The 21633-nt window shown below is 31.7% G+C and overlaps 1 protein-coding gene across 7 annotated transcripts in view; it reads left to right on the forward strand.

Annotated features, from left to right (window-relative positions):
• Nucleotides 1–21633, forward strand: part of LOC147078430 (CUGBP Elav-like family member 1) — an 807474-nt gene that overhangs the window by 512317 nt on the left and 273524 nt on the right. The window lies entirely within an intron of this gene.

Consider the following 21633-nt stretch of genomic DNA (forward strand, 5'->3'; position numbering starts at 1 on the left):
AGCTGCTTTTATATTTAGCGTCCATGACTCGCACCCGTATGCAACGACTGTGCGTATGACGGTTTTATAGAGCCGGATCTTAGTTTTTCTGTGGAAATTTCTGGATTTGAATATGGACAGCAATGAGAAATACGATTTATTTGCAGCAGTTATTCTGGCTTTTATTTCTTCCAGTTCTCTGATATCCTAATAACTAGTGAAAGAACATACTTTTACTAGTTATTTACATATTATTTTTTTACACTATTATTATACACTATATTAGACCATAAGTTCCAATGTGGTCCAGTAGTGTAGTGAAACACTAGGTAATATATAGTAATAAAAGTGAAATAATCTCAATCGCCCATACTTTGAGAAAATCACATATATATATTATGAGATAAGACGGAGTCCCAATATTATAAAATGCCAGCGCCATGCCAGCACCAAGACTACGAGGTCCAACTGGGACGGGCCGGAATGGGACTTGAACCCACAACCAGGATCCCCGATGAACGCATATTTGCAATTATCACCCGCTTTGCAATGTTGGCAGACCTCATTTTTCAGCCGGGTTTATCTGTATTTATGTGATCATGAAAATTGTATAATATGATGACCCAGACGTCTACTAACAGACTCGATTAGAATATTCTTTTTTATTATTCATAATATACCCACCGCGTTCATTAGTAATTCAATAAGATCTGACCTGATAAATAAAAACTTTCATTAACCTACTAGGAAAAACTAACAACGAGTATACATATTTTGAGCCCTAATACTTTATCCCAGACTATTTCCAATTATGTATGTAAGTCAACTACCCTGTTAGCACGCGTGAATTAGTAACGACTACTAATGATGTTTTTTTTACCAAAAGCTCATACATTTGATACAGGGTTTACCAAGGATTCGGTTTTATGACAATACAATTATTTTTAGGAATTACTTATTAAATTCATTGGGGCATAGGGCAAGCACAAGTTGGCGCCACTTCCCTCGGTCCATCGCCAACTCCTGCGCCTCCCGCCATGTCAGACCTGCAGCACGTAGGTCGCTTTTGTAGCACCGTTGCAGGGTGAGGGAGAGCCGGCCACGGCGACGGAACCCTTGAGGCTGTGCCACAAGAGTACGAAGTCCCGCACTCTTTGGTGGCATCCGGAATACGTGTCCCAGCCACGTTAATCGTCTCTTCGCTATAACTTCAATCACCGAAGGCTGTTGTGTGTGCTCACGAACTCGGGTGTTTGTAACGCGGTCGTACCAATGTACCCCTAAGATTCGGCGGAGACATCGATTCTCAAAGCTGAAAAGCCGCGACTCTTGAAGCTTAGTAAGATGCCATGTCTCACAGCCATACAGGAGCACAGGTAGCACGCACGCGTTAAACGACATTTGGTGCTCACAGAATACAGCCTTGAACTCCAAGCGACTCCAAGTTGGTTGAACGCAATTGAACGAATTAAATTAGGTTATAATTATTTCAATTATCTGCTTTTTATTCTCTAGTACTCTACACCATTCTTTTTACAGAGCATAATAGAGTTTAATCAATAAAGCTAAATTAATGGTTCAAAAGTACTCAATAAATTATTTACATTTTTATTAAAATAGGTTATCTCTAACTGCGTATATTATCAATTTAATCAAGATTCATACCACAGTGCTGATCTATTATCTTGTAATTGTAATACTAGCCTCGCTGTACTGCCTCCTATGAGAGAAAATGTGGCGTGGTGTATGACTTGCTATTTGGTAGTGAATTTATATAAAAGTGGAACATTATTATGATATATCACTATTATTAATAACTTATTTTTAAATATGTAATTAAATTTATCTTGCCCGATATACACGCAAGCAATGACATTGAATTATACAGTATTATTTATTTGTTTTTATAATCTTCAGTCATCGAATGTTAGGTAAAAATAATGTAGTAGGTATTTCAAAATTGGAATTATCGGCGTGACAAAATGGGTTACATATAGAATATAAGCCTTTTAATTTAATATCTCACATATTAGTCGGCTGTTAAATACATTTTGTAATTGATTTTAATATCGTCTATTCTTAGTCCGGAATGCACTGGCGGGGAGTGGGTACATCTGACTTATTATATATGGTACGACCTCGCCACTTATCCCGGTTAATATCGCACTCGCTGAGACATCGAGCAAGCGGGAATCCCCGTCCAGGGCTCGCGCGCTTATTACAACGTAAAGCGTGACTTAATTAATGTTTATAATAACGCGAAGAGTTGCGGGCGTCGGGGCGAGCGACGCCGGCGACGACGCTCGATGACGTTTCTCTCGACGCTTTGTCTTAATTTACAAAATACACTGTGGAAACCTTCGGGTACTCCAGGTAATGGATGGATACTCTGCTTTGTTATGGCAATAAATACATTGTCTTTTTTTTAATTACTGACGCATATTTTAAATTTAAATGTTTTTTTTATACACTTAGTCTGAATATGAATATTGAATGATTGATTTTTTAATATTTTATAAAATAGATCACATCTCGTCTATGCATTTTTATATATAAAAAAATTGTATCTTTTAGCGTATAGGACTTATATGCGGGTTGCACTTAGGATAGGTTTGAATTTTTGTCCCACTGGATGAGTAAATATCACAAGTAATTTTTTACATTCAATATCTTATTATTTCCATAAAATAGCTCCTTGCAATGCTCCTTTTTTTCCTTCTTGTGAACTGTGCATATAGGTGGAGTAATTGGTTAATTTTAGAGGATTGAAAGGTAATTGGTAATTTACCTATATGTATAATTTCGGTGTCATTTTTTTCCAAACCACTACTTCATCTTTTTTTTGTTGGTAACATGTTAAAATGATTTGTATTTTGAAATCATAAGACTTTTGATAAACTCTTAGAAATGAGCGTATTGCAAAGTTATAAATTTTGTTGCCATTTCTTGATAGAATTATATTACACCTAAGATATCGTAGTTGTTAGAAATTATTTATGAAAAAGATACTTGAGTCGAAAAGAAGTTGAGAAGAAAAATAAGTTTGTTCAAATCCGAATAGTTTCAAATTTCGCCTGATGTTTTTTAAAATTATTTAAAATTGCAATTTATTTAATGAAATTAGGTATTATCAATTTTAAAAGACACACTGTAGTTTGGGGTGTAATATTATATAAAAAGTATCAAATGGAATAAATAAAAATAAACTTATCGTTACAAAGTATCAAAACAATAGAAAAACACGGGACCCCTTTTAATAAGTATGATTGCTTAGTTTGTAATTGCACCAATAATTATTACGCTGCATATCAGATGTAAAAAAAAATATTTTCAAACACTAAAAGAATTATTACTCATAGCCGTTTCCCCTCTCGTGTTAAACACATTCACTAATGCCGTCAATTTTTTTAATCAGTTGCATGGGTCGTGCTATGAAAACCTGCGGCACGGTATACCTATAGCCGAGCGCACGCAACGAGCCCAACTGAATACATTATTGCGAGGCGCAGGCCGCAAACTCACATAATTAGTGTGTTTAAATGCAATATTATGCGCTAGTGCTTTGTGATTTAAATGAAAGCTTTCGCACTTTACAATTTGGCGGACAGTGTAACATTTTTTATTCATACATAGAGTAGCTGGAAACATACTAATTTGTTCCGCAATATCAATGTTGTAAAATAGTGAATAATTTAATATCACAGACAATATAAATTCTATGTATATTTTTTGCTAATATTATTTATGTGTATTAAATGAAGATAATATAACTTAAAGTATCAAACATAAACATATCAATTTTTATTGTAATAGAGAAAACTGTAAAACATCGTATGTGTTTATAAATACAAATATTGTTATATTAATTTGTTTTTTCTTTCGACCATGTCCGATCCTAATAGGATCATATGGGCCTCCACAGAGTGGAGGTTTGTATTGACAGATTTTTTACGAGAAATGGATGTCAGCCACTTGCTCAACATATTAGGTCCATACTCTGACTCATACACAAATTGAAAAACAATATGTGTACTTGTTAGACCCAGGATTCGAACCTAGAACTCACGACGCAATAGGCCAACGCTTAAGCCGCCGTGGGTGTTAATATTAATACACTTTGGTTATTTAACCGTATTGAAGTTTACTTGATCTGTACATCTAGATGTTAATAATAATGAAAGAATATGCAAAAAATTGTGTGAGATTAATGTGAAGACCAATTTCTGAATATAATATAGTACTTACCGAAAATTGGTATATTTGTCTGTTTTTTGATAGTCAACTTTATGGAAGTTTACTTACTTTACATATTAAATGCATGATGGTTGCATGGTCAATAGGTTATTGCATGAGAAATTTACTATAAATTATAAAACGCATGTAACTAAACTTGCAATTTCTTTACTATGTAATACATCACCAATATTAAGCTGCATCAACTTCAAACTAATAGTTAACAACCAGTAAAGCAAGAACTTTGATCCTATAATCTATGTAAAAAAAATGAGTACTTCACCAGTTTCTAATCAAGAATATCTGATAAAGTAGTGTTAGCAGGATGTTTTTTTACTTTAAAAAATCAACTAATAACTACTAATAATTATTGCATTATATTTTTCTTTGAATTTATTTATCATAAATAATTACTTGAACATGGTTATTTTCTATTAAGTATTAACCAATAACATTACATAGCAATTGGTAATATCTATTAGGTATCTACTCAAATTCACGAATCATCGTATGAAGATCGCCAACTAATCAAAAACTTTAAACGAAAGCATATTTATTACATACCTAATAATGTGTGTTTACAATTCATTCAAATTACATGATTCAAATAATTATGAGATGCATTCAAATGTTACTTTTATTTGCCACCTAGCCATATTTCACTGATTTTAATTCATATAAGTACATATTACTGGTTTTAGGTAACGTTGCGTTCAATAGATAATATAGGTAGGTACGTACTTCAAGTTTGTCAAACAAAAATTATTAAATATATTATTATCATTTGAATTCTTATCACCAATAATATAAGTATATTACTTTTAATAAATTAATAATATTTCAATACACTATGTATATTTTTCATTATGGAAATAACTTTTCTTGTTTCTTCCCTGCAATATTATGAAACAGTGTATTTTGTGCGACGAACTGTCTGTAAACTTTAAGATTCATTATGTATTTAATGTTTTAAAATTAACATTCACAATGCAGTCCATAAATTTCATTCGAGTCCTCCGTTATTAAACATTACAGTAGTATTCGCTCCATTGTTAATTTGATGGTTCCATAATTTGAACATTATACGCTTCCTCAAATTGGTTTAATTATCAAAATGGTGTAAAAATTACCTAAATGGGTGGCTCTTAATTCGGCATTTCGGTAATGGCAAATATTTTGTACATTTACAACATCAATTAAATTTATTATGTTATGTATAAAAACAACTTTCCGCTTCGGTTGATTAAAATTTCATTTCTGTGCCATGTTTATGAACGACATTAAATGAGTTAATATCTATTTGGTACGATGGCACCTATATTTAAGAGATTTGCTTTAAAAACTAACATGATATCAATCATTTTTCAGCACAATATGTATTTTAAGGAACTTTTAATAATATGAAGTATCAAAAATTGTAAAATAATAAAAACAATGGTCGCGTAGAGTATACGTTTTATAACTTTGCACTTTTTTTTTAAACTAATTACTACATACGCCTCTTTGCTTGATTACCTCGCATAAAGTTAGATCAAAAAATGATATTCAAATGTATTAATATATCTAATAGTTATGAAGCATATTATTATTTAATTAATAGACATTAATAAAACCCAGATATTCACAAAGCTGATAATCGTCTTCTCTGCAGACCATCCTCTTTCAAAGGATAATTATATGTTATCTATCGTAAATCAGTCGTATCAGATTACCAACACCTTGAACATTGAGTTACTTATTGAAGTTGAATTGCCATCCTGTCCTATATATTTATCCTTGCGGAAAATCTGTGTACTCAGTGGAAACCTTTTTTTCGTTTAATGACAATTATTTATTTTTTATTTTAGTTTATTTTTAAACTTTTTTATTGATGGATGGTGTAATCAGTAAAAAAAATCTCATCACATGCCAATATATTCAAATCTAGAAATCCTTCCGCCATCTGAAGATCAAAGTATATAATATCACCAGTACAAATATGGTGAAGCATCTGATCACCTTATTTGGGGTAGGTAGTCATAAGTAAACGGTATATTTTATTTCAATATCCACCGAAGGCATTGTTTTATTAATCCCAAAAATTTCTCTAAACGCATAAAGACAAAAAGTATGCATTTTACTAGTTTGTGTAATGTTTTGAGCGTCAATTCAATGTCATTTTGAACGTTTGTCACTTAATTTCACTATGTCATTCGATGTGATGATGGATGCAACTCTAACTCTAGTAGCGCTATGATCACATACTACGAATGACAAATTCGCGGCTTAAACGAGATGAGTGAACGTTGTTGCCGAGCATCAAAATCGTAAATACGATTTGTTTTGATTAGTTGTACGCTCCGATCTGGCATGGTACTTGCTGGTTGCTACTTCACGCGACGCCGCGCTGCTCGAATCGTTTAAGACGCCGCGGGCCAAATCAGACAAATTGCCGACAAAGCACTATTTTAACGTAGCAATAGTTAAAAGTTATATTTTTCTATACACAGAAACGATGCATTGTAATAGAACACTACACATTACCTGTTTAAATACAATTAATATCCGAGTGAACCTGGTGGAAATTCTTTACAAAATTTCAACCCATAATTTAAATTTTCAGATATTCTGGTCATAATATCGACTATAAAAAGGAAAAAGACGTATTCCATACTTATTAAATTTTACAAGAGGCACAAAAACGTTTTTGTTATGGTTTTGGTCAAAGTTAAAATACAACATTTATACAGCCTTGAAGTGCATGATAATAATAATTTGGTTTTTATATTCCTAATCTGATATTAATTATTGAATTAATTAAAGAAAAACCAACAAATATGATGGTCGAGTCGTTTTTCCCACTTCACTTACTTCTTTTTTTTTTAATTGCCAGGTAAATGTAGATGTTGTCTAGCGTCTATTCTAGTCTACATCAGCGTTTGTAGCTTACATCCTTTGGACGCAACGTACGTTTGAATAAACTGAGGGTTACGTCCTTTTTCCTTTTTACAGTCGATATGTTGTTAATAAATAATAAATAATATATTAACTATAGATACAGGTAATGTACATAAAATATTTCTTATTGATGTAAGCATATAGTTAACTATGTCAATTACAATACAAATCAGTACCGACAAGTACATAATCCATATAATTAAATAACGATTGGGTCCACTCTAATGGATATTATAAACTATGAGTTGATTGTTATTAAATCAGTTACAAGTAAATTAATATTGTGCTTGAAAAAGACTTAAAAATAACATTTTTAAGTGCAGTACATACATATAATTGTATTTTAAGTATAATATTCTCTCAATTTTATTTTCTCAGTTTATTTTCTCAATATTTGGTAATTTTATTGTTCGTTGGGATATTTTAAAACTATAGAGTTCTGCGACGTGAACGTCAGTTTCAAATATTTTAATATTTATGTTTGCTATAATATGTGTTTTTTTTTAATAAATCTAGAAATCAACTTATCCATTTCTAGATAATATAATATATATTATTATATCATAAAATGGAGCAATTTTAAAAATACTTTACTCAAATAATCGGTGATGATTAAATTAGATAAATATTCAAAATTTTGTATTGTTTTCGTATTGTGTATCATATTTCTAATATTTTATAGATTTAAATTTTTATCCTTGTCAATATAATATGGATATAATGTAAAAAAATATTTTATATGATATTACGTAAATATAGATTTTTAACAAATTTAGTTAAAATTTTGAAGGAATCAAATATCATAATGTAGATATTCTAATGGTTTTAATTACCCTTCTCACTGCTCTTATCTTACCAGAGCTTGAAATAATAATGTCAGCATTTTAGCGGCTCGTATTAAACAAACATTCGTAGTTATTATACGTCTGATTTGCCACGAGCGGGGAGGTCATATTATCCTATTTCCGAAATTATACGGAGTGTATTGTAGAATGTATGACATTCCGATATCATACACGTACCACTGCCTGTTTAAATTATTCCAGCCGATTAACTCGTGACCCAACTCTTCCTGAGCATACCCGCATCAATTCAAACATAACGGAATTACGCGTCCCGAACTCGATTGGTCGGACTGACTTCTTACTCTGCTGTGTATTTGTGCGGATACGGCAGTACTCGGGGCCATATATTGGCGGATTTTCGAAGGATTTGGCGTAAACGAATTACGCGCATCGAACTAGTCTTGAATTAGCAATGTGGGCACTAACGTAATAGGTACTGATTCCAGCGTTTTATGATGTTAGCTCGCTTGGTCCCTTTTTAGTTAAGTAATGGTTTTTGTTTCGGAGTGTAAAGATGTAGCGTTCTCAGTAGAAACTTCAATGCACTTAATAGAAACGAAATTATTTATACGTGAACTAACGTTTCTCTATTAGTATTGTTTGTTTAATTACTGTATCACTACTACAGACATATCTACTATCATTATTGTAAATTTTTAATCAAAATCTCAATATAAATATTTTATAACAATTCGTACGATTAAGTTAACAATAAAATAATATTATCATTTCAAATAATTACAAGAAATTAAGCTAGTATAAAATTTATATTATTATGTCATACCAAGTTCTAATTTAAAATCTACATTACAGTTATTGTGAGTATTATTATACAAACTTTTAAATACTATCTTAGCAATAGTATTTTTTCTAATATGTGAGTAGTGTAGTAGTTTTAATCTGATAAAATATGCTTGCTGCTTTTAAATACTATCATTCTACGATTAATAAACTCACTGGTTATTACTTGATTATTTTAGAGGTTTAATATTCAAATTTCTTTGGTGGAAATATTATATCGAATTCAAATTTACATAATTTTATAGCGTACGAAAGTATATATTGGTACAAAAATCAATAAAGCCCTACAAATACATCTCATTTCGAGTCATAGAAAATTCCTGAAAGTCGTCAAAGGCGAAAGGCGAAATGGCAGGCTTCTTTTAATGAAGTTGGAATGATTTTCATTATGACTTTAATTCAGTCATGACGTAATACAAATTTTACCTTTACATGATTTCTTATATTCAACATTATATTAAAAGTTTATACCTACTTATCTACTTGCATACGTATGTACGAGTATTTATTTAATTATACCATTAATTATTATTGTCAAACTATATTTAAATAAAATATTATAATTAAATTCTGGAATAGGGGCTGCACGCCCATTTTTAAGTATAAAAATAACATTTTTTCAAAGTGTGTTTAATCCAGAACAAGGACCCAATAGATTGGGCGAATAGATTTCTCATATGTTAATATAATTCTCGTGGATGTCAATTTACTCCGCTTAGGTGCGATAATGACAATTTACTTTTCAATGACATTTAAAGAAACCTATGTGTACTAAATTTTATAAATCAAATAATTGAGTATGTATGAATTTTATTTGAACGTAATAATATTTAAGTGAAATTTGAAAAAAATATTTTTATAAGAATAATTTTTAGAATGGAATATCTATTTTTTTATAATACTTACGAAACTCACAAAAAACCTTTCATTCGTTTGAATGATATTAATATGTGTTTACAGCAGAGAAAAAATATTTTACGAAGTCCCACGAGGTCTATTTCTTAGCGGCAAGACTTTTTCATCAAAATATTAAACCTACATACGAATTGTTGAGGCTTCTGAAGATTCTTTAACGATTGATCTGGGTTCTTTATCTCCGGTCTATTCCTGGGGGGATTTCTTGAATTACCCATCTTCTGATAACATTTTTCCTATTCAGTTAAACATTTCCGACGAAATATACTTTTTAAGCTGATATCAATCTTTTTGATCGAATTCAATATGGGAGTAAAATGTGATTGTTTTTATTTATCTGCCATTTATTCTAATACTATACGGTTATATCCTTTTATCTATTCAACGAGTAGGTACCTTTTCTTTTTGTCACTTTAATATCCCTATTTCAAAAACAAATTATTGACAAACCACCGTATATTTTGTTTATATTCTATCTATACAAACAAAATGATTGTTTATAAAACAGAGATAATAATTTCAGGCAGGTACTGAATGAAACATTATTTTATTAAATACTTTTTTAAATATTAATAGAAATGTAATAAATACCTACACCTTAATTTTATGAATACTAAGCTTTAATATATTAAAATATAACCGAATTAAAATTACTAAGATCAATCATTAATTTGACAACAAGTAATTTTATATTTTTGCGCATCTTTTTTATACAAAATGATGATATGGGCGGCTATCGAGGGTAGTTTATCATATTTTTATGTATTGAGGCGGTTAATTGTTACAATAAGTTATCCGTATGAACTGTCAAAAAGTGCTATGCTTTAACAGCACCTCTCTCGGCTGTGTTAACTTTTAGAGCGAGATAGACAGTTTTTACAGCTTAGACGGCTAACTTATTGTAACAATTATAATATCTCATTACATAAAAATGATAATCCATAGCCACCTTATGTATAGAATATATGTGCGGATTCATGTTGGTTACTTTCATCTACCTTGATATAGTGACAAACCTCAATTTTTTTTGTTTTATACAATGCACCATGATTATTCCTCTTCTTTACGATATCGTGTATTCAATGACTATCATAGGGTCCTTCCATACTGTAACAGCAATCTTTTTTGAAACTTAGTAGACAAAATTTGCATTACACCAGGTATTTTGTACTTTACATGAGCTGAGCTTGTAAGCTTGGTCATCTGAGTTCGTTTATTTCACCGTAATACCTGGTGTGCATCAGCATCGCAGTATGTTAAAGGCGTTCCATGTTTGAAATACAAAACTGATTCCGAGGACCGGTTACAGTTACAGTTACCTGGTTAACTGCTAAATCATCAAATAATTAAGTTTGAGAGTAACAAAATCAAACCCTCAAAAATGGTTGCAAATTTTCTTTTTTTTTATTAAATAAATATTCTGCCAAAACACACTTCAGAAATACATATATTAGATTTTTTAAATATTGTGCCGGACGGGACTCAAACTCGCATCCATCGTATTACAGCCAACGTGGTTTACCAATATATCCACTTACACCTTAACCGGTTAAGTGCCCAAAGCGTCTTTGGACGCCCTAATTACACCAATTCTTATGTTAATTACTATCAATTAACTAATTGCGAGATAAAAAGGATTAAATAATTACGACAAAATGCAACTAAATTGTTTCTCAATTTCATTAATTATGTTATTTTTTTTTAATTTTGTGAATAATTAATTATTCGTTGAACAAAAACTTAGTTTATGTAAGTATTAATCGTTGAAGAAACGCTATCAAATGTTTAGTTAAAAATTAAATAATAAAACCATTTTAAGATATGATGATAGAATTGATCAACCAGTATGTGATCATGGTACAATCTGAACAATACAACGCCCTAATCCATCATCCGCGTTAACATTTAGCAATACAATCCTCCTAAGATACCACCCGTCTAGCGTACCCACCACTTCTTGCCGTCCAATTTGCTCCCATTCACTATCAAGGGCATCGATCTTAAGCCTCCTCGTTAGAGATAAGCACCAGACTTCCTTCGATTGTCCACGGCGAGCTTTGCATGCTGCCTTACCCGATCGAGTCTTCTCGCCAGTAGTTTTTAAAGTGGGTTGCGTGAACCTTTGGCAGTGCTTCCTACAATCTTTAGAGAACCGTATAAAAATAAAACATAATGTATATTTATTTATTTATAAATACGTATTTATTATAGTTATAACTATACTTTATAAAAAAATAATAATGATACTAAAAGATATTATCAGTTCTCAATTTAAAATGTGCAAAACACAATTTTTCTAACGCTCTTTCTGGCACATGTGTAGTATATACTTTGTCGTTGTGGTGCTTTGACTTTGCTTGTTCTGGAAATTAATATTTATGATTACAAACAATATTATATTGATATAAAGAATAGTGAAATTTCAAACGTCATCCTTCTACAATGAAACAAATATGTTTAACTTCTTCTAAATGAAGCCTTTTGTGGTTTTTAATCAAAATTGAGTAGCACTGTTAAACCTATTCAAATTAAATTAAACATACCCCCCATTTTATCAGTGTTCATATGAAAATTAATGGTTCCAGTGCTCTTTTTTTGCAATAACTGATACGTTTAGGCTCAATTTCTATACGAGAAGGTTATCTTCAAAATCTTTAGTAAGAAGCCACTAGTGATTAGGGTATTTTGTTACATTATTCTTTTGGTAACACCCGCTCTGCACACTTAATTTCGTTAAAGCTTTCCATTGAAGTAGTCAATTTATTAGAAATTATTTCCGAGAAATACCAAGATCTTCATGTAATTTGTGTTTTCCATAATATGTAGTTTTTATTGTTAGTTAGTTAGCTTAATTTGTGCTACAGAGCATTCAGATCTATGGAAAACTGCATAACCATTCTTGAGGGATCTCTATCCTAATCTTTCTCTCTCTCTAATTAGTCACACTCAGCCTCTATGGTTCCCTTTCGACGTTATCCGCCCAATTTCTCCAGGAGCGGCTTAGGGGCCAAGTAACTACAGAACTTATTTTATAAACTTTATGCTTAATTTTATAATTTTAAATACATCACATCTAATTACGTCTAAGCCTTCTTGCCTTTAAAATATTGATTATATTGGACTTCATGTGTTCGCAGAGATTAGCATTCGTATGGATGCGTCGCATTTGGTTTGACCGGTCCAAGTATTATATAGCTTCTCTTGTTTCTCCGTTACGTTCCAGATTTCGGAATATCTGGTATTTTATTGTGGTTCATCATAATTATTATTCTAAATGATTTAAGTTTAGTACTTATTCCATTTGAGTCGTTTTTGTGACCCGGGCTTCGCCTTTCGGTATCTATAGGCGCTATATATACTCATCAAAGGCAAACACATACTGACAACGAACACTCTTAGATCTAACTTATATACTAAATCAATACAATAAAGTAGGTAAAAATTCCATTACCTACCTATCAAGTCAAGGGTCACAATAAAAAATAAAACAAACAAATTATGAATAGTTGAAGTGTTAGTAAAAAAAACCCTATCTTATTATGTTGTCAGTGTGTTTTGCCTTAAATCAATTATAATTTAAATCCAAATCCCATCGAGTACCTTTAGTCGATAGTATTAATATTATAATTATCATTATTATCTCAACATCCATGCTACTGAAAATAAAGGGCTAACAGAGCGATTATTTGTTTACGTTATCAAATACACGGGCTCATGGTTATAAAAGTTTTAAAACCGCTGCTCCACACAAAGGGTGGGGGGAGGTTTCTTGTAACGGTCGAACCGTAATAACGATCTGCAGGGCGGCTATCTATCCGTCCCGTGCCGCCTCAACTCTCGTCGGCTCGAAAGTGATTTATGCGGATTTTCACTCGACACGGCCGGATTTTCCGCCACCTTGGGCAAAACAAACGCCCCGCGGCGGACCCGCGCGTCCGCGCCGGAAACCCTCTGGCAGCGCGATGTGAAATATGGACACAGGTGGGAAGGGACGCGATGTGCTTTACCTGAGAGTAGTTAGTTACTCTGTACCAAAAGCTAGGGATTGTTATAATAATATGCATGCCAATTGTAGATATGGATTCTTCATGTTCAATAGAATAACTGTATTGTACTACCGGTAGTAAACTATATTTATTTTAAATCTCTGTTTGTTTGAAGGCTTTCTTTTTTGTGTATTTAATATAAATACTTTCCTGTCAATTGAAAACATCAATATAATAAACCTTTACTAGATTTAATATACTACCATCAGCTAGTTTCCATTCATTACTAGATGAAGGCTTTTTTTCTCTGAAACTATTTACATGCTTCTCCGTCCCTGGTTCCTCGCTGCTACGCACATTCACCGAGCTTTATGAATTAATCAATTCTGCGGGCTTTTTGGTATCACTCTACGAATGGATTTATCCGACGCTTGTCTACTCGCTGATTTCTATCTCATTACGCACACTCGCCAACCTTCTTATTTATTTGATTTGTTTATAGTCTTTCCGCGTTATGTCCAACACGCATCTGCTTATGCCGCATTTCACAGTCATACGCGGACAAAACGTCAAATGATGCTGGGTAGGCAAAGACAGACACATATATTTATTCCCTCTAAATGTCTAATGGCGATTGGAGATAACCAGTCTGACTCCTGGCCTGTCAATTCTTGACTGGACATGGTGGATTCGCTGGCAAGCTCTTTGAGTTTAGACTTGTCACCTGACCAATATGTTCATGTGTCGGAGAACTACAGGATGCAAACCACATCCTGTGGTAACGTCCAAGAATGTTCTTTGAGAAGGAAGAGATCTGCAAGTCGATCCAATCAGCTGTTGGGCCCATCGAGCCATCTGACCTGGTCGCCACAAAGGCTAACTATAATGCTTTAAAAAAAACTGCGGTGTCTTATTGCGGACGTAAAAATTTCTTCACGTAGTTAAGTGTGTCCATATTGTTTCAGTTTTGTATTTACATATATGTAAATTAATAAGAATCGTTTATTTTTGTTAATTCTTCGTACCCCTCTCTCCCATGGACACTTTCATTAGAAAGTTTCTAAACTAAAAAAAAAGTCTAAAACTCAGTCAAAACATATTTGAGTGCGTGGCGACCTTCTTGGGCATCTACTCCTGAGACACTCCCAGGCCTAAACAACTGCTGATGCTTCACATCCAAACGTAGGGCCTTGTGATACGCTCGATTTAGACCGAGTGTAGTACGGGGCGGATTGGTTCTGAGGGAACTATTAGGGTGACATACATGAGCACTGATATATATATAAAGAATACATTAGAAGAACATTTTACGATTAAGTTGCAATGGGAGGTTGCTTTTGAAGATACTATTCAGGCGCCCAATTGCGCTCCATGCCAGTTTGGTTCTACGAACAATTTCATCATATTATATACTACCGTCAATTGACATTAATTTTTTATCCAAGATAGACGTTGTCTACGTAATATAATGTACAACAACCATATTTTAATATTCAATTTCAACATTTTTTTACATATTAATAATATATATTTTCACGTCAGTAAGCTAATTTAAACGATTAAAGCCAATAATTAACAGTAGATAGTTTTCAATTTTCAACTGATTTTTATCTATCACACTCGTCATAATTTTTGATAGAATCAGCAAATAACTTTACTTTTATCGTCAACTCAATTAAATATTTAAATCGCATCTGGATGATTACGTTGTCTTATTATGTTTTATCAATAGTCATGAAATCTAAATTATATCGCATACATGTATGCAATTTATTTCTCATACGAGTGTATTAATATAAACGCTTACAAGTTATTCGTTGATTGCAGTTGTAATGACTATAATTTACTCGGTTGTTAGCCTCTGCCGTTCCCAGTTTACGGGATGATATGTGATAAGGGAGAAAGGTCCAACATAAATAAGGCTGTTAAGGTAACATGCGTAGCTTAACGTAAATTTGGCAGCACCGAGTGTTATTATTATTCTTAATGGTGTCTTTAGAGCTCTTACGAATATACCTACACCATCCCGCGTGCAGAGCTTATGGCACCCGTCACAGAACATTGACGAGCTTTGATGGGCTTTGACACCGGCAATAAAGACGCGAAGCTATTTGACCAAAGTTTATAACAACTTCTCATTTCAAAATTTCATCTTTGAAGTTTTATTGCTGACGTTATTATATTTTGACCAAAAAATCTTCCAAGTTCATGAATAAGACTGAGCCCACTCTAGTTATATATGAGTTTTGAGTTAATTATCAAAAAATATATTATTATTATTAGCATGTACCTACTTTCAGTTTTTTACCAATACTAAATAATAATGACCTATATATAAAATAATTATGTACCGTATGTAAATAAATGTACTGCATTTTCGTACAAAACATCAAATATATACATGCTTAATATAATTTAATTATACAAACTTTTTATAAATTTAATTAGTTTTTTTATCTCTGAAAACTTGCATAAAAATACAAATGCATAAGTTTTGTTTCCAGTAAATAAAATTTTGGTTAATAACTCTTTGAATTTTAGACTAAACTTTAAAAAAAATTAAGGTAGAGTTAACATTTTCATTGAAGTATTTCATAGCAAAAAGAGTAGGTATTCACATTTATAAGTTCCACAATTGAATTTCACTAATTTACTAAAAGATTAGAGTCAGTTAATCTGGATCACGTTTAAATTTAATTTAAAAAATATTCTTAATAAAAATATTCTACAGCGCTTTCAAGAGATGCATCCAAAAGTGTAACAACACTTTATATAGAATTGTTTTATATTTTTACGCAAATGAAATAAAGAAATTAATAATATTCACTATTTAAAAAATAAAATTCTTGTGACGTAGCTAGTCTTTGCTTTCTTAGAAAGCGATCTCAAAACCCAAACATTTTGTGTTACCTACTTTTTATATTTGTTAGAACTATTCATATTTTTAATATAACAATAATTTGAAAGAACAATAAAAATATATTTAGGTTTTTAGTCATGTAAATATATTCTAATATGTCTATCCAGTATGACTGTAAATGAACTATTTAGTAGACATGTCGATATGATGCGTCATTAGAATTTTAAAATAAGTCCAGTTTTCGTTCCAAATATCAAAAACTGCAACAGCGCAGTTTTTAACTATAACAAGCTGTGAGTAGGTAATAGGGAATAAATATAATAAAAACGTGTTCGTTATGCCCCTTGATCGTGTTATATATTAGCGTCGCGTCTATGACAAGTCTAACGATGGCATTGAAAGGGGTGCCCGCCCCACAGTTTCCGCCCGACGTCGGCTGATCGGCGCCCTCCACGTGGCTCCGTCGCCACGTGACCACCCTCTGACGACGTTCAACCCTCGTCGGACTCCAAACAACCCTTTTCTGAATAGGGTGGCTGCTGTTTTTTTTAACAAATCGTCAACTTAAATGTGATATTAATTATTCACAAAAATATGTATGTGTCAAAAATTTTAAATACTTAACAAGATGTGGAGGACTTGGATGCATTATTTTTTGGAATATTTTGCAATAATTAGATGTAAAATCAATTTTTGTTCTAATAATTAAGTTATCATTAAAGAAATGTTGTACTTACTTAACAGCTATTAATAACGCAAATAAATACATATTATTATGTACTCTACATCAGTGGCCCCTAACCCCCAGTCCGCAGACCGGTACCGGTCCGTGGATCAATTGGTACCGGGCCTCCCAAGGAACATTAAATTATTTTCATAGTTTTGGATATCAGTGGAAGATGAATATCCATATTTAAGCTGTAAAGCTATAAATTTATTAAAGTCATTTTCAACAACCTATTCATGCAAAAAGCATTTTTGTTAATATAATCAATAAAATCGAAACAAAGAAATAGACTGGACGTGAATGCAGTACTTTGTCTGTCAGAGACAGTACTGCAGCCAAGAATATCCAATATATTAGCAAAGATGCAACAGTGGGTTTCGCATTAGTTTGTTGAAAAAAACCCATTGTTTTTGTTCAATTTTAATTGTATCAGACTGTTTTAATATGTATATTTGTTAGTTATAGTTATGTCTATCTATCACAATATAAGATTTAAAAAATATTACGTAAAAAACCAACTTTTATTTCAGTATTAGTGGTCCGCGAAAAAAATTTCGTTTTTTTACCGGTCCGCAGGTGTAAAAGGGTTGGGGAACATTGCTCTAGATTACATAAAGTGAATAGGTATATTCTTTTAATACGTTTAGGTATACATTATTTGAAACACTTCAGCAATATACCAAATATGTTCACCGACTGGGATTTTAACGCAATCCGGTCCATGTGTTTTACCACAGTTTTACGTCAAAATTCCTTATATGCTTTCATATAAAATATGCAATTGAGGCATTATTTCAAATTACATTGATTTTAACAACCATATTTTACAATTTTAAATAAATTTTTAGTTCTTTGTTTTAAACGTTCAGAATCTGTTAGTTTTAGGTACTCTAGTTATATACGTAGAATTATCTGTTGATAATAATTATTAAAATATGGGGAGATACTGCTTTATTTTACGGCTTTCGTTGTTGCAAATTAATTATCGATAAAATTGTATAATCAAAATTTGTATATAATAATATATTATATTAAATTTATTCAGATTAATTGTACGTTTCTTTTCGTCGGTCACCCTATTCATTACGCCATTTTTCTCTGTATTTGATTTGATGTCGCTAGGGGGGTCGGCTTCTCGTCATCGCAGACGTGCTTTAATTGCGGCGCCTTTTGTCGGACACAAAAAAATAACAAATCTCTCTCATAAAAGGCCGTTTAAATCAAAAGCGATGATTGATCGAATCGAATGCTTGGGCCGTCCGTAGATGAATAATATTAAAATTCCGTTCCATTGTGCTCGACCGCTCGAGCGAATTCGTTTCATTTAAATTAGAGAAGTGAAACACACGAAACTGAATTATCCCGCGGTTTGAAAGCTTTCTTTCCCTTTATTACTTTTCTTTAATTAATTTGATCTGTGATTCAAACATTAATAAAAGCCATTATCTGTATCGCGAATCAGGTTTTTTTTATTATATTATTGGTTTTTTGTTAAGTAAAATTCTTTTCATACTTAATAACTTAAAATCATAGGTACTCGTATCTATCGTATCCCATCTCTACCCGTTACGTGTATGAATATTATATGTGTGGCCGCGCCTTTTATGACGCTGAATTAAACTATTTTAGCGCCACACTTCCTTATCCAGAAACTAGGCTGTACAGGACTGACGTAGCAACCATGCACTTTGATGTTTGAGTTTGAGAAAGTGTTTGAAAATATCTTAACTTGCTCTACCGTCATTTTTTTAATAACATGAAGTGTTCTCTGAACCCATGTACTGAACTTTGCCAAAACAGAGAAGTCAAGAGTTGAAAGTGATGAATCTAAGAAGGGATTGGAATTATTATGTCCTCCATATGACGCAGTAAGCTTTTCAAATGTCTTGTGCTTTAGCAATTAAGCAATCCGTACAATACTGATCACTTCTTCTTCTTCCTGGCGCTACAATCATATGTGGTCATTGGCTTCCTCCAGCATCTTCTTTCATCCAGATCTGTCCAGAGCCATTTTACTCCAGTTTAGGATGCACAACGTATTTAAAACTTTACAAAATTTGAACCCTCTCATGTAAAAACCCTAATATCTGTCAATGTTATACCATCGATATTAAGGTTTTTAAATTTAATCTCAATAAAATATATATATATAATTGCATAATTTATACAGTCAGTTACATAAGTCATTAATTATGTATTTTTGTAGTCGTTTCTCTGAAAAAGCCGCATATGTAAAAAAACAAACACAAGTTTATGCAGACTTTACCTTGCCAGTTCTAAAAAATAATTCATTTCTTATTTTACGATACAGTATTTTTGTTACTACCTCTTTGGTTATAATACATCATTGAGTTTCACACAACGCCAAGTGCGTTTCAGCAAGCATTTATCATTACTGTACTAAATATTATGATGTAATCATTTTCTCTACTTACGAAAATAGCCCTCTATGCGAATTTAAATCTTTCACAGAAACCATATTTAGCTGCAAATATCAACTATGACATTTTAATGAAATGTTTTTCTTTTTTATGTGACTAGCCTTGAAGGTATTCGGTAGATGGTATTCAAATAAAAAGCTTTTTTTATTTCAACAAAGCGTTTGATATAAATGATACAAGTTTGAATTTATTTGTTGATAAATCAATTACTGAGTCACTGACAAAAATAAAAACATGCAGACATCGATAAAATAAATAACAGTATATAAAATGTAGTTAGGTAGCTGTTATAATACATACATTTACAACATTTTATTAAAAAAAGACTTCAATGTGTTGTATTTCGTGATGATTTTATAAAATTTCTTAATAACTTCGTGAAAATAAAAAAAATATATTACAGATGAGATGAGATTAGATGGGTAAACCAATATGCAATCAGGTATACAAAGAACTTATGTCTATTTGACGCAATTATAAATTTAATACAGAATGTTTGTATCCATAATTATCTAGTATTATGAATAGCGACGAAAAATTGAGTTTCAAAAATACCTTATCGTACATTTATTAAGTATAATATCCTTCTTAATCATTTTTCTTGTTAATTTTAATTTATTATTAATTTCTTAAATTGTTATTAATGTAATGACATTACCAAAAAATATATTTGAAATACCAGTATAGTGAATAATTTGATAACTTTTTAATTCAACGAATCATTCACAAGGCTTGAGAATGTAACATTATTTTCGTATTCTATGTATCGCATACTTTTAATATCTTTTATTTAGGTACTGTAATGTACTGCGGACATCAATATTTTATTTAATAACTTTTTTATTGTCTTTTTTGTGTGTTTTTAATTTTTTTAGAGAGTAAATTGAATATTTTTTTTATGTACTAAGATGGAACATATTATTGTAATGAGGCAAAAAGTACATATAGAACCACTAAATTTCATATAAAAACACAGACGCTAAAATGACACTTTAAATTATTGTAACTTTCTTCAGTTGTTTTTTTTATATTGAAACTACAACTTTAAAAAAGATTCAACATATTTTAAAAATGATTATTAACCATTTTTTCAACTCATCAGGCTAATTCTCTGGATGTGTTAAAAACATCATGTGATTTTGAATTAGTATCCGGAAATTTGTACGTAAACAGTTCACCGCAAGACACTTATTCGTGCGCCGCAGTACGTGAATGAGTTCGTGTAACATTTAATCAAATGACGAGTTCTACGTTGAATATTTCACCGTGGAGTATATTTGTACGTATGCTACAATATGTGGCAAATTTTATGAGATGTCTTTACTACGTTAGGTTAGGTTAAGTTAGTGTTAATCTAATTGGAATATTACTATTTGCAAAATATCGCCGCATTTTGTAAGATACGTACAAATGTATTCCACGGTGAAATGTTCAACGAAGAACTCGTCATTTGATAAAATGTTATACGAACTCATGTTTCATGTACTGCAGCGCACGTACAAGTGTCCCACGATGAACTGCATACGTACAATTTACATGTAACCATTTGAATTGGGGCTTGAACCTGCGATTCCTGGCTTTCAAGATGAATATTAATTATACCACTCAACCACAGAGGGTGCTTAAAACTTTCAAATTATTATTCAGTTTTTTTTTAAATATTCGTTGTCATAATTATTAGTTTGTTTAAAAGCATAATTTTATTATTTTATTCGACTTTTTAAAAGTCCCTCCATATTTTATCATCTGCCGCGCATGTTAGACGTCACGAATCACGTGCCTTTTGGTAATAATAACCATCTCGCCGAGGATACATTTCAGTTTTTTTTTATTTTTAATAAATGACATTACACGGCCGTATTCTTATTTAAAATACTACTCTCATATAATTCGGTGGGTAGTTACTGCG

Source organism: Rhyacophila brunnea, unplaced genomic scaffold (genome assembly GCF_057557595.1).
Source record: "Rhyacophila brunnea isolate RB1 unplaced genomic scaffold, BYU_Rbru_1.0 scaffold_11, whole genome shotgun sequence".
Classification (NCBI taxonomy): Eukaryota; Metazoa; Arthropoda; class Insecta; order Trichoptera; family Rhyacophilidae; genus Rhyacophila; species Rhyacophila brunnea.